The 4,893-nt window shown below is 40.4% G+C and overlaps 1 pseudogene; it reads left to right on the top strand.

Annotated features, from left to right (window-relative positions):
• On the top strand, positions 1-2,327 carry LOC132620084 (L-type lectin-domain containing receptor kinase IX.1-like; annotated as a pseudogene).
• The last annotated feature ends 2,566 nt before the right edge of the window (positions 2,328-4,893 follow it).

The following is a 4,893-nucleotide window of genomic DNA, read 5'->3' on the forward strand; positions in this document are numbered from 1 at the left end:
ATGACTCTGTGTGTATGTGTTGAAACTCATCATTATATATATATCTCGTCTTTATTGGAAAATAATCTTAAACGTTAAAATGAGAATATCGAAATAAAAGAGTTTTCAAACGATTGGAGTGCTACATATGAATCATTATTACAAAAAATTAGTGAAAGTAATAATAATGGGAATGAGATAAAATCGTGATTGTCCAGGTGTTTAACGGTTGAGCCCGGAAATGTGACGTTATAGAGTTCAGAGCATGCACTGCACGCCCCCCCCCCCCCCCCCCCCCCAACAAATTCAAACACACAAAAATCCAGCTCTTCTACTTTCCTTTCCTTGTTTAACTTCACTTTCTTCTCAAATACCCCCCTTTTATTATTTTGAAATTGTGATAGTCATAGACTAGAAGACTCTTGGACTGCCACCTAACTCGGATGGCGGTTTTCTTGGACTTTTCAATACCACCACCAGCGATTCAGCTCAAAACCAAATCGTTGCTGTTGAGTTTGACTCGTTTTCCAACCCTGAGTGGGACCCTACATTCGAGCACGTTGGCATCAACAAAAATTCAATTGCTTCAACTGTGACAGCTCCTTGGAATGTTAGTTTGCATAGTGGCAACCCTATTGATGCATGGATTACTTACAATTCCACAACAAAAAATCTAAGCGTCTTTTGGAACTATGGAAAAGGCCCCAGTTCTAGCATAACTTATATTATAAACCTCAGAGATGTTCTGCCTCCATGGGTTACAATTGGATTCTCTGCTGCTACAGGTCAAAATGTTGAGACACATATGCTTCAATCGTGGGAGTTCAGCTCGAGTCTTGATATAAAGGAGTTAGAGGGAAATGGTCGCAAAAAGATTGGACTTATTGCAGGGTTAACAACATTAGGAGGGATTTTGTTTGCGAGCGCGATTTTGGCTTTAGTAGTTTTGAGGAAACGGAGCAAAAGGTGAAGGGAAATCCGGAGGAAATAGGGATAACATCTTTCAATGATGATCTTGAAAAGGGAGCAGGACCGAGAAAGTTTTCTTACAAAGAGTTGGATACTTCAACCAATCATTTTTCGGAGGGACAAAAGTTAGGGGAAGGAGGATTTGGAGAAGTTTACAAAGGGTACCTCATCGATCTTGACATGGCGGTTTCTGTGAAAAAGATATCGAGAGGGTCTAAGCAAGGGAAAAAGGAATACATAACCGAGGTGAAGATTATAAGTCGATTAAGGCACAGAAATCTTGTGCAACTAATCGGTTAGTGTCATGACCAAGGTGAGTTCTTACTTGTTTATGAATTCATGCCTAATGGTAGCTTAATTTCATTTATTTGGTAAAAAGAATCCTCTTAGTTGGACTACAAGGTACAAGATTTCACTCGGTTTAGCATCCGCCTTGCTCTATCTACACGAAGAATGGGAACAATGTGTGATCCATAGAGACATTAAATCAAGTAATATAATGCTCGATTCGAGTTTTAATGTTAAGCTTGGTGATTTAGGCTTGGCTAGACTAATGGACCATGAATTAGGTCCACAGACTACAGGGTTGGCTGGAACTTTAGGTTATTTGGCTCCGGAATACATAAAAACAGGCCGAGCAAGTAAAGAGTCAGATGTATATAGCTTCGGAATAGTTGCATTAGAAATAGCAACGGGAAAAAAATCCGTAGAATTAGTGGAGTATGTTTGGGATCTTTATGGAAATGGAAAACTTCTTTCTGTTGTTGATGAGAAATTAAACATGGATTTTGAACAAGAACAAGTAGAACGATTGTTGATAACTGGATTATGGTGTGCTCATCCAGAGAGCAATCTAAGGCCATCGATAAGACAAGCAATTCATGTTCTTAATTTTGAGGCATCGTTGCCTAATATCCCGATGAAGATGCCAGTTCCTGTGTATTATTTACCTAGTACTTGTGGTGATCCAGCAATTAGCTCGGGGGAGCCTACGATGACTTGCACAAGCATGGATGTGGGTCGTTAATTATTTGCAGTTTTATAATATCTGTCTGGAATGAACTTAAATGGAGCGTGTCAACAGTGATTCATATAGCAGAGCCGAATTTGCTTGCGAATGTGGTGTAGTATTAGTTTCTGTTGTAGTAGTATCTTGTATAATCCAGTGGCTTGTAAATCTCGTGAACCTTACAAATTATAAAAGCTTTCGTATAACTTATTGGTGTAAAATTGTGAAAGTTCTTTAAGTTCCAAATGAATATAAGGTGGACAGAATATAAGGCAAATTCAATTCATTGAAAAATCTAAGCATTTCCTGGGGTGGAGACTGTTTACCCCGAAATTTTGGTAATTATTGAATTTGTATATGAGGTATAAGATATGTGGATGAATTTTAATCTATTTTTGGTTGATACGAAATGTGTATGGACTTGTTTGTTATAATATATATATATGTATACTAATGCCTTGAATAAGTATGTTGATATTGTAGATTAAGCTAAATATATATGTATATATGGCACTATATTGTATTGAATGGATGAATAAAGCCAAAGAACACTGCAGATTCGGACTAAAATGAGAGAGAGAGAGAGAGAGAGAGAGAGAGAGAGAGAGAGAGCTTCAATATAATTTCTATTACAATGTTCTAGATCTGAAAAAAGCCAACCCCTCAAAGTAGGAAAATGTCCTTTATTTATAGGCCTGCCTCATGGGCCTTGAATACAATACAAAGCATTTTAGAATAAAGAAACCCTAGAAGGATAAGGTAGGACAGTACGGTCTGACACTCGTACGGTCGTCAGTACAAAACGACAGAACGGTCCTGACGCGTGGCAGCACCGCAACTGGTTAACCGGACCAACGGCCATGTTCATTTCGGACATGAAGTAACCGGACTAACGGCCACATGAGTTTGACTTGGAGAAACCGGACTAACGACCATGTTAAGTTTGATCCGGAGACACCGGAAAAACGGATACACTTCTCTTATGTCGGGTCAGCCGCATTCGGTGCAATCCCCCGGTCTGAAGAAAAGACCGAACATACTCGTGCTCATTTGGACCTACCCTCGGCCCCCGGTCTTACATCTACCCGGTTTTCACTGTATACAGATAGTCCCCACACTTTCCGGACCACAGTTTACCAGAGTAACGGGAAGTGGATAAGTCACAAAACCGGTGGTTCCCTAAGATCGCTCTTATCTTACAATTTGGCGGGAACAATTATGTCACGTCCTTCTGACATTGGCCATGTGTCTCGTCCCGAATGGCCGACCTCGGGAACCGCCGTAACGCACGTCGCTTCATATCACATCCCATTTATTGTGGGACACGTGTCGCCGCCCGATTGGCTACGCTCTATAACCGCTACAGTTCCATGCCTATATGTCACGACCCAATTAGGGGCCGCGACGGGTACCCGATACTTGTACCGAGCACCCTCTATCTCGTATCTTATTCTTATTACTAAGTGGGCCGTATGAGCAATACCGTCATTTCTTTACTTAATACTATCATTAATAGCATAATCATAATCATGTGTTAGTAAACTCTGCTAACATGTTATACAACCTCAAGAACAAACAAAAGTGTAAAACATCTAACTGTACATATCTGTCTACGAGCCTCTAAACAAAGTACATATATACATAAGGAGGGCCGGGTTCTACCGTGCCCGATTATATACACAAAAGTAGTACCAATAGACTGAAGCTCCGGATCACTGGAGCACTCTCAATGAACAGCTGGTGAAGCTCCTAGGAATTAAACCCGTCTACCTGCTGACCTGCGCGGCATGAAACGCAGCGTCCACAAGAAGGGACGTCAGTACGAGTAATGTACCGAGTATGTAAGGCATAGAAAACAACATAATAAGCAACATAAAGTATGAATAACAACATCATGGGGTCATAGAACATATGAGGAGGTAAGAAAGTAACCTGTACATAGGAATGCCTTTTAGGCCGGATACCATGCATGCTTGTCTTTTCCCTTTTTTTTTTAAAAAAAAAACATTTCTTTTTCATAGACATAGAAAATAGAACTTATGTCATATCATGTCATATCATATCATATCATATCACATCATATCATAGCGCCGAACAACGTCGGCTCGCCCACATAGCGTCGAAATACGTCGGCTCGCCCATATATCCCGCGTCCGGGATGATATAACGCCAGCTGACCAGGTGGCAAAGCGTCTATAGCGCAACATATGTCCCTTACCCTCCATATCTCCCTCCCTCCCCCATGTACATATACATATACATATATAGCATGCATGAGAGCCCAAAGAAAATCATGTATCTATCGGAGTGACGTAAGGTCGGTAACCTCCGATTATATTATGGAATAGCCATGGGCACCGCGCCCCACCTTGAAGGAACTAGTATTATAAGGCGAGGCTATCAATGAAGAGTATCATCATGAGAAAACATAGGACAGGATCATAAGGCATCGTTCACATACTTGGAACTTTAAAATAGCCGTTATCCATAAATAGAGTGGTGAAATCAAGAAATAGCTTAACATTTTCAGATTGTCATATTCATGGTAGGAACATATCCCCGACATATTCGTCATAGACATTTGCTCATATTTGATGTCATCGTAGAAACATTCTCATTAGAGTAGTTACAACACTTATCGTTTGATAAACGGAACAATGATCAAAGGTTTCCTTCGAACGCCATGCGAAATTAAGTCCAAAAGAGTGATACGAGGGTCCCGGAAATTGTGGGCCCACCTCGGTTCAACCGGGGTGGCGTACCCAAATTACATACAATAAGTTTTATGGAGTCACTTATGAAGGTTTTAGTGTAATCCGATCTCGTTTGGCAACTTATAGATGCTGGAGCAATTGTTTCAATAAGATATGAAAACTTAATTCAATTCTATTGAATGAAAAAGGGTCAAATTCAAACTCGGATTTCTAGGAATGGAG

This window comes from Lycium barbarum, chromosome 11, assembly GCF_019175385.1.
Source record: "Lycium barbarum isolate Lr01 chromosome 11, ASM1917538v2, whole genome shotgun sequence".
NCBI classification, from domain to species: Eukaryota; Viridiplantae; Streptophyta; class Magnoliopsida; order Solanales; family Solanaceae; genus Lycium; species Lycium barbarum.